This window comes from Rhagoletis pomonella, unplaced genomic scaffold (assembly GCF_013731165.1).
Source record: "Rhagoletis pomonella isolate Grant_MI unplaced genomic scaffold, Rhpom_1.0 Rhpom_scaffold_00001, whole genome shotgun sequence".
NCBI lineage: Eukaryota > Metazoa > Arthropoda > Insecta > Diptera > Tephritidae > Rhagoletis > Rhagoletis pomonella.
In genome coordinates, this window is record NW_023458555.1 from 106,561,289 (window position 1) to 106,572,233 (window position 10,945).

The following is a 10,945-nucleotide window of genomic DNA, read 5'->3' on the forward strand; positions in this document are numbered from 1 at the left end:
TAGGAGTATCTCATTTCTGTAACGATTTTTTTACGAATTTTCAAAGAAAATTATATGAAGTGGTTGACACGAACTCGTAAAAAAATTTCTGTACAAAAAATAAAGAAAATACTGGAAAAATTCTGAAAGATATTCTTCACCTTGCACCATTATTTTCGTTGCTTCACAGATTTTCTTCCGAAATTTCGTAAAAGAATGGAAGTGTGCGTAATTTATTTAATTTTAGAAAATTCGGCAAAAAATTTAATTAAATCTTAACGAATTCTTTAAACTTTCTTTACAATGCAGAATACTCTGAAAAAATGGTTTGCAGGGGATCGTCACCTGAAATGCAAAAAGACGTAACAACACCATAACTGATGTGGGAGTTGAAATTCGATGAAATCCGTCATATCAATCAAAACTGAATTTTGAATTTTTTTAGTTACGACTTTTTGAATTTCAGCGACGGTGTTTGTTACGTAGTTTTGCATTTCAGTGACGATACGTAACATCAAGAGCAAATCACGAGAATTTGGTTTAAAATTACAGTGCACACATTCTTCTTTTATGTCTAGTCTTTTTTTTGAGATAGTCCAAAAAAATCATAATAAAGAAAGAAATGCAGGTATTAAAAGAAGAGAAAACAAAAAATATATATTATTAAAAGAACTATGTTCTCTTCGACGTACGCCAAAGGTCAAGTAGAAGTGGAAACTTGTACAACTGCTCGATTATATAGCTTAAGAAATAATAAGTTTAAAGACATTTTTATGAAAGTTGATAAATATGACATTTGACCTGTTTTCTCACACTAATACTTCAACGACCACAGGCAAAAAATATTGGCTACAATTTGTCATTTTGTTTGCCAGATATACGTTTTATCGGTAAACTTGCACAACATTCGCATTCGCAAAAGCACCGCATTGATTATTGCGAATGCGAAAGCGAATGCGAATGTTAAAATTAATGCGGAAGCTCCGCGGTTGCGAATGCGAATGCGAATATTCGCAACAATCCTGATATGTATGTATGAATCCATTTTGTATTTCAGCGCTGCTGGTAGCGGCAAAGTTAATAACAGCGAAGCAAGCGTGCTTGGTGTACATTCGTACATAGATATGTATGTATGTTTGTATGGATATACAGTAAAACCCGCTTAAGTACCTTACGAAAAATTTCAGCTTTTTAAGGTACTTAGGCGGGTTGGGTACTAAAAAGAACCCGCATAAGTACCTCGATGCGGGTACTTAAGCGGACATAATTACTGACGTAGTTACATCTTCTTGTTAACTTACATAAATACTTGAATAACAACATTTAATGAAGTATAGTTTAAAACCAAAATCGTAGCATTATGTAAATACATAAACATGTAAAGAAAAACTTTATAAAAAAAATATTTAGTGCAATGGTATATCATTTTTACAAGAATTAAATTGTTTAAAAAGCCAAGGTTGGACATGTCATTTTGTACCAAATTCACAATAATATTGTTTGCAACTTATGTTTATTTATTAATTTTTAAGATTTTTCAATCAATTAAAATGCAGTTCATTCCCTAACAAATACCATATAAACCTAAGCTTAAGGTTTTGTAGAGCACTTAAAAAAAATCATCTTCATTTCAAACTTTTTTCGCAGAAGTGTTATTTGAATATACAGTTTTTTAGCCCATTTAGTGTAATAATGTGCAAGTTTCAAGTGGCTAAAAGTTACCGTTGATTTTTTAGAATTTTATTACCGAAGGTGTGTGGCGCTGCTACTGAATTTCAAAATACATAAATATTTTAAGGAATTTTAAAAGAGCACTTAAAAGGCGAAAATTATGGCTGCGTTTCTTTATACATTCCGGATAATCCCATTTCACAGCCGGAATAAACAGAATGCGTTTGAAATATACGTTAACATATCATCAGGAACGTTCTAAAGAATAAGTAAACAAAAAAGTTTATTCCAAACGTTCAGAAAGAATAATGAAATACAACCTATAAGTAAAGTTGTAAATGGGGCATGAAAAATTTAGGTACTAAGACGGGTTGGGTACATAAGCGGGGAGGTACTTAAGAGAGGGATTTTCTTCAGAATACATTAAAAAATTCATGGTTCCAAAAATGTTGGTTACTTAAGCGGGTTAGGCACTTAAGCGGGGGGGGGGGGTACTTAAGCGGGTTTCACTGTATGTATGATGAGGCAAACGTGGTTCGTTGATATAATTATGAACATATGTATGTACGTACTTATGGACAGCAATGATATGTTTGAATGCATGATTCAATAATACAAGCAGTGTTGCCAGAACTGTGTGGACCAACCGGCTAAATTGGCAAATAAATCCGGCTAAAAACGGCTAAAATGTTTCAACTAAACTTCACATGTTTTATTTAAATAAATCACGAGAAAAAGACTATTTCTTGGAGATAAGTTACAAATTCGAGCCGCAAAAAATTTTGCCAGCAAGAATTTGCAATTAGGAAAAACATATGATTGTGGCACATGGTTGGATTTTTTGTCGACGATAATTTGAATAAACAAGTTTGTTAAATTTAAAAATTTACAAACTGGAGCGGTTTTAAAATGAAAAATGTAAGTTAATACTTGTTCACTTAATTAATTTAGTTAATTCCAATGATTTGAAAGGTACTCGGCAAAAAAAATCTGTATTCTTAATCGGAATGCATTCTCAACCAGAGTCGATATAGTAAACTCGACAAAGAAATTGAAACGTATGTTGAAGAACGTCGGACTGACAAGATATATACACGTAGATCCTGTTTTTTGCCCCTCTGAAAGAATTTTAAAAATTCTATACAAATTTCGTTTGTTTGAAATGCAACCGTGGACATTAGCTGGCAGAAAAACTTGCAAATTTGCGTTCGTACTGAAAATTGCAAGTTTCTCTACATGAGCGAGAATTTGGGATCATTTTTTCTTACTATCTGATATTTTGAGTGATAATTCTCGCTGGATTTTCGACGAACAAACCTATTGTCTTCCCTACAAGGCCTTTTCAGACTGACCGATTCTCAATACACTCAAATAGAAACCAATACACATAAAAAACGCCGTAAAAATTTCCATTCAATTTTAAGACAGTAAAACAACGACCTTAAGTTAACATCAACCGAGGCCATATGTTGACAAGGGATGCAAAATCACAGTTACACAAAAGAACTGGTCAGATTTTTCAGAAATCCCTTCAATTCTGATGTAAAATATGATGCCAAAAGACTGCAGATCTTCCTTTTAGATGACTGGCAGATATCTCTTAGGATTCCCAGAGAGTTTTGCTTTACATAGAAATTTGTGCTCTTTTATTTTCATTTTAACTCACTTCAGTGTTGGTTCCTTTAATTCAAGTTGGCATTCGGTTTTTGGAATTTAAAAAAGTTCTCAGCTAAAAAGTTTGTTTAAAAAAGTACATATGTATACATAATGCTTGATAATATCAATTTTTCCCTTACCTTAAACTTTTGGAAGTGGGCAAAAATGATGTTTTGTAATTTAGGCAGAATTGAATATGCGCTATCTGGGAAGACAATATCTACATGTAATATTTATTCTGTTTGTTGGCACTATATCCAAACACAAACGCATCTTAAGTGTCTTAACAGTGAAACAATTTCTTATTTTCTAAGTTTGCGAATAAAACTTCACACTTAAAATTAAGACATTTATAACAAACATTTCATGAAGAAAATCCCTTCTTCGTTTAAAATAAAAATAAGCGAAATCGGCCCAATTTCATACAACCCTGTCTGACATAAAAATTTTCTCCACGATAAGGCTATTAGCCATTTTTAACAGATTTTGGGTCGGTTAGTCAAAAATGGAAACATGTATACATATTTGAAATTTAAGAAAACAAGGCAAATAGTAAAATCGGCTAAAAACGGCTAATTTTTTTCTGCAAAACGGCTAACAAATCGGCTGCCGGCTAAATCGAAATTTCTCCGGCTGTTTGCTATCGCAACCGGCTAAATCTAGCCGGAAAACGGCTAAAATGGCAACACTGAATACAAGGTTAGATAATTATTGACAGCTGCGGTTTGACGCTCCCTTACAAAAGGTTGCATTTACGAAGGACGGAGAAAGGCGAAGAATGAAATCTCTTGATGCGAAAATGGTAGTAGAAAAGTACGCAAAGTAGTAGTGAAATTCCTTTTGTAAATTCTAATGTATTTGCAGGAAAACTGGCATTTTAAAAGAAATGTTGAACGTAATACTGATATATCTACGTGAATTGCGTAATTTATGTGCTATTTAGCTGTATAAAAACTGCAAAATGACTCAAAATCAAAATAAGGCTACTATGAGATTGATGCAAACATCCAATTTAAAAACAGTTTATGTTTTCATCAGTTAAATATGCTTCATATGCATATACAAATAAACATATTGCACAAAAACTTATACTTCTATTTCACACCAAAGCTACACTGTTTCCATGTAAATTTGCAAAGAAGCAACACGGTGACACTGCTAAGGGAGCGGTGCGAGAGAGGCAACTGTCAGTTTATCGAACCTTGTATTATTGAATCATGGTTTGTATGTATGTACATATGTTTGTGTGCATGGATACATATATGTAGTACAAACGAAGACAAATCTAATCACCTCCAGTCAAGGCGAATTATAAAAGGCGGTGTTGGCAGAACATAAACAAAAATTACAATAAAGCTCACACTATACAGTTCAATGCGAGCGTGGACATGAATTTTTTATTTTGACCAATATTTTCGTTATTAACTACTTCACTTTTTTCAGTAGATAATATATATATCAAAAGATAGAGAATTAAAATATCTATCAGAATAATAGATTTCAAAATAATTTCAAATGCATACTATGCGTATTTTACAAGCTCACACTCAACTGTGTGCGCACACAAAACGAGCCTTCAAAAAATTGTGCGACTAATCTCTAAAGGGAGTATTCCTAGATTACTCTCAATCGGGTACAATTTTCCATTAATTAGTCGCAACTAGTATCATCATCATCATCACAATTAGTCGATAACTGGAGATCATTGATTCCCCGACTCCTCTTTAACGGGCGCTATTAACGATTTAATGACATGTACGCACTTCTTCTACTTCTTTTTTGGCGTTGTAACCGCCTAAGCGATTTTGGCCGAGTTCAGCAAAGCACGCCAGTCGTTTCTCCTCTGTGCCAACTGACGCCAAGTGAAGCCAAGTCATTATCCACCTGATCTTTCCATCGCAGTGGGGGCCTCCCTCTTCCTCTGCTACCACTAGCGGGTTCCGAGTTGAATACTTTCAGAGCTGGAGCGTCGGTGTCCATTCGAACGACATGACCAAGCCAGCGGAGCCGCTGCGTTTTAATTCGCTGCACTATGTCCATATCGTTGTAAAGCTCATACAGCTCATCGTTCCATCATCTGCGGTACTCGCCGTCGCCAACGCGTAAAGGCCCGTAAATCTTCCGCAAAATCTTTCTCTCAAACACCCCAAGAGCCGCCTCATCGGATGTTGTCATTTTCCATGCTTCTGCACCATATACCAGCACGGGCATGTTGAGTGACTTATAGAGCGCGGTTTTCGTACGTCGAGAGAGGACTTTACTCCTGAATTGCCTACTCAGTCCAAAGTAGCACTTGTTGGCAAGAGTGATACTACGTTGGCTTTCAATGCTGACATTATTATCGGTGTTAATGCTGGTTCCCAAGTAAACGAAATTCTCTACTTTCTTGAAATTGTAACTGTCAACACTGACGTGGGTGCCAAGGCGCGAATGTGCTGACTGTTTGTTTGATGACAGGAGATACTTCGTCTTGTCCTCGTTTACTACCAGACCCATTCGCTTTGCTTCCCTATCCAACTTGGAAAAGGCAGAACATACTTCGCTGTTTTTGTTAGCGATGATGTCGATGTCATCGGCATAAGCCAGCAATTGCACGCTCTTATAGTAAATAGTTCCTGAGCAGTTCAGCTCTGCAGCTCCTATTATCTTCTCCAACATCAGATTAAAGAAGTCACATGAAAGGGAGTCGCCCTGTCTGAAACCCCGTTTTGTGGCGAATGGCTCGGAGAGGTCTTTTCCAATTCTGGCGGAGCTGGTGGTATTGCTCAACGTCATTTTACACAGCCGTATGAGTTTTGAGGGGATGCCAAATTCAGACATAGCGGCGTATAGGCAACTCGTTTTAGTGCTCTCCAAAGCGGCTTTAAATTCGACAAATAAGTGGTGAATGTCGATCCCTTTCTCGTGATTCTTTTCCAAGATTTGGCGTATTGTGAATACCTGGTCTATGGTGGATTTGCCAGGTCTAAAGCCACACTCATAAGGCCCAATCAGTTCATTGACGGTGGGCTTCAGTCTTTCACACAATACGCTCGATAAGACCTTGTAACCTATGCTTAGAAGGCTGATCCCGCGGTAGTTGGCGCGAATGGCGGGGTCACCTTTCTTGTGGATTGGGCAGAGCACACTTAAATTCCAGTCGTCGGGCATGCGTTCATCTGACCATATTCTGCACAAGAGTTGATGCATGCACCTTATCAACTCCTCGCCGCCGTACTTGAATAGCTCAGCCGGCAGGCTGTCAGCTCCAGCGGCTTTGTTGTTTTTCAGCCGCGTTATTGCTATACGTACCTCATCATAGTCAGGCGGTGGAATGTCGACTCCGTCATCATCGACTGCGGGCTCGGGTTCTTCTTCTCCACAACTTTCCGTGCTGCTACCATTTAGTAGGGCGGAAAAGTGTTCCCTCCATAATTTAAGTACGCTCTGGACATCAGTTACTAGGTCGCCATTATTGTTCTTACAGGAGTGCGTCCCGGTCTTTAAACCTTCCGTAAGTCGCCTAACTCTCTGCTTTTCGACGTTAAGCTTTCCTTGCATATTTGGGCGCACATTTTTTGCTGCACAGAGGCGGGTGCGTATCTTGGCTGCAACAAGATAGTGGTCCGAGTCTATGTTTGGGCCTCGGAGTGTGCGTACGTCTAAAACACTGGAAGCGTGCCTTCCGTCTATGGCAACATGATCGATTTGGTTTCTCGTTTTTCGATCCGGAGACAGCCAGGTAGCTTGATGGATCTTTTTATGCTTGAACCTAGTACTGCATACTACCATGTTTCGGGCCCCGGCGAAGTCGATCAGCCTCAATCCGTTGTCAGACGTTTCGTCGTGGAGGCTGAATTTTCCGACGGTGGTTCCAAAGATCCCTTCCTTGCCCACCCTGGCATTGAAGTCGCCAAGCACGATTTTGATATCATGACGGGGGCAGCGCTCGTACGTGCGCTCCAAGCGCTTATAGAAGAGATCCTTGGATGCCTCATCCTTCTTTTCCGTCGGGGCATGGCCGCAGATGAGCGAGATGTGTAAGAATCTCGCTTTGATGCGGATTCTGGCTAGACGCTCGTCCATCGGGGTGAACGACAGTACTCGGCGACGGAGTCTCTCTCCCACCACAAATCCAACACCGAATTTGCGCCCCTTTATTAGGCAGCTGTAGTAGACGTCGCAAGGCCCCAGACATTGTTTGCATTGCCCCGTCCCACGCATTTCTTGGATGGCGGTGATGTCAGCTTATGTCCTTACGAGGACATCAACCAGCCGGGCAGAGGCACCTTCCCCATTAAGGGTCCGGACATTCCAGGTGCATGCCCTCAAATCGTAGTCCTTAAAACGTTTGCCGTGGTCGTCATCATGGTGGTTTTTACTACTTAACTATTTGCTTACATTTGTATTAGGAATGGAACTTTTCTAAGTATTAATCGAAATAGTATAACATGGAGGTATCGAAAATAGCCTGAGATCACCAAAGCCAAATGCATTTTATTCAACACTTGTACAATGAAATTATAGATTGTCAATGTTATTGTGGCTTATTAACATTTCATTTTTAATATTTTTATTGAGCTTTGTACCACGATTATTTATTAGGAAAAATTTAATAAGCAACAAAGTCTAAGCGGTAGAAGTTATAGCAGCTATTTCGGAGATCACCACATCTCCTCATCAGACTTCTTTCTTCTAGAATTCAGCAGGGATCGAACCTGCGTAACCGATGTGCAAAGTCAGAAGCATTAACCATTAAGCTATGTACCGAAATGGCGCGTAAGCAAATGGAAAATGGGCAAGTAAGCCGAATAGTTAAGTAGTGAAAACTACCATGACTAGTTTCTACCTCGTGCGCGGGAGCATACAAACTATACCGGGTAGTAATTCGAGCTCCGATATGCTCAGACAGTGTATTGTCTTTCAGGCGGCCACAGTAGAAAATGAAAACCAAAACTTAAGCGTTGATAAAGTTACAAATTTCGAAATCAGTGAAAAAACATTCACGGAAAAATACAGACTCTACCATAAACTCTTCGATCTTGGTTAAAGAATTCAAAAACTAATTAGAAGAATATTCTTTTTCTAAACGTGCGGTTTTTGTTTTTACCTTACTAATTTTACCTTAAGGCGAGAAGGAAATAAAACTTTTCAGAAAAATTTTGCGAAAAAATGATTCGCAACCCGAGATTTCATCAATTCAAATAACTGAAATTGCAGATTTTAACAGTTTGTAAGGTTTTTTAGTTCACCGTCTAGTTCAGAGGTTCCCAAACTTTTTTTCTCCTAGACCCCTTTAAAAAATTTACTGGTTTCGGTGGACCCCCTCCTTATAAATTTCTAAATATTCCCAAAGCTCGTAAAAAAATTAAATGCGAAGACTAGATCTTACTATGTAAATTTGCATCCCGGGTGAATCCAAAAACTAAACTCGGGAGTCGCCAAAAGAGAACTAAAATATTTTCTTTCTATTATTTTTTATTTCTATTTATTAAAATAATGTGAATACACACTTGCATGTTTTAAAAAATAAAGCTCGTAATTCTATCAAAATACTCTCTCGCTCTGAGGAGTTATATTTTTTAAGAACACTTCTAGCCCTAGCGTTATTTACATTATCTTCACCATAAACTCATCAAATGTTCGGCTCACTGATGTCTTTGTACGTGGAGTATTTGTAAAATAGTTTATTTGTGTTGATGGCATCATTTATTTATATTTTTACCGCTCCGAGTTTTAAAGTGAGGCGAAAAATATTTACCACTCACATTTTTAAAACACAAAACTTAAAAAGTTTTCCACTGTCTCATCCTATCAAATGGACTTGTCATTTACGCCTATCACAGTCAGTTGTTTGATCCACGTGAAGTGATCAGTCAACAAGTTGTCTGCAGTGTCGTCTGCTCAGTGAGAGAAAAAAAGCCTGTCTTAGTGAGAGATAGACCTTCTGAGATTGAAGGCAACATGAGCTTTGCCCACCTGCATCCCTTCGATGCCTACCAGTCATTGCTGAGCGAAGTATTCAACCAGTTTCTGATGGTTGCTTCGATGGCCGAAAGTAGGTGTGCTAAAACTGGTTGCCGACCAAGGAATGCCTGGTCTGAGCCAATTCTGGCCTATGTTCGACCACGTAGTCCATGGCTTTGAGGATTGCAATTACCACAGAATGGAAGACCGAAACATATTCTCCAAAAGTATCAGGGAACTCAACACTATAGAATCTCTTCAACAGAGTAAAAATTTAATTGGTTTTAAATGGACAACAACATTATTGAATGCTAGCTTTCTAATGGACAATTTATATTTTACATACCCTATTTTCTAAAGGTAAAATGCAGCTTACGATAATTTTCCCGAACATGCTGAGAGGAAAGTTATCAAAGAATTGGCGCTTGCGATAGTTTTTATATTGTATAATCTGGACATTTATAAACGAAGCAGTGCGGGTACTTTAAGGATTGTCTTAAAAAGCTGAATTTCAAGTCAATTAAATATGAATACTGCCCATCAGCAGAATAAGCTCAACGTACTTTCTACTTTATCTATTTGGAGCATCGTGGAGGCAGTCTTAAAGCTCATTCAATTCTCTAACAATCTAAATTGACAACATTGACGCTACTTTTTGGTATATTTAGACATTTTTTTAAAAATGAAAAAAAAATAAAAATTTAATCCTTGACCAGAGGACCGGGAGCTCTTTTAAAACTAGCTATCGGAAAAAATTTGCCAAATGAAAACTTTTAATATAGATAATAAAATCAACCCCTGCAACTTTATAAAAATAAAGATAAAGTGCAAATGTTATGGTAAGTAAAAGGATAAAATAAAAGTCTTATAGCACTTTGAAAGGAGATAAACGGCAAAATGAGATAATTTCGAAAGTGTGAACCCATATGGCTGTATAAGCTGGTGAAATTCTAATTCAGTTGCAATTTTTTCTATACCAGTGCATATAATGGGAATATAAGCCCTGTTAGGTGTCTCCATTTCATCTATCTGATATGCTTCTAAATCTTATAGCCCCTTCACGATGTCCTTGAACCAGATCCAACTGAATGGGTCTGGAACGATATAATTTCCAATTAGACTTATTTAAGGGGGCGTTCCGAAATCATAATATATAAAGTTTGAAATCGTAGCAAGTGCCGATTTCAAAAACTGCCAATTTGGGTATTTGTCACAGAAAAACAAGTAAGAGCAGCGCTGTCTTCGGCTATGCCGAAGGCTTCATACCTTTCATGAGCATCTGCAAATTTTACTTTGACAGATTACTGCTTTTGAATACATCTGCATACATCGATAGATATATATATATAAAATCGCATCTAAACTATCAGAGGTATGGAAGATATACTTTATATGGCACCAATCTAAGTGATTTTCACTGCTATGTGATCGGTATGTAAACCGGTAACACAGTTTATTGGGTTTATTTAGTTTCCTACATAAAGGAGATATATCGCAAAAACTGGTATCTGAACAATCAGTGCTATAGGAGATAAAGCATATACAGCATAGATTTTGACGATTTTCTCAGTAGACTTTGTATTATTATTTATAAAATATCTTACGAAATTTATCGGTTTTAGCTGTTCAAATAAAGGAGTTTTACAGTAAAATCCCATATCTGAACAATCAGATGTATGGAAGATATATGTTG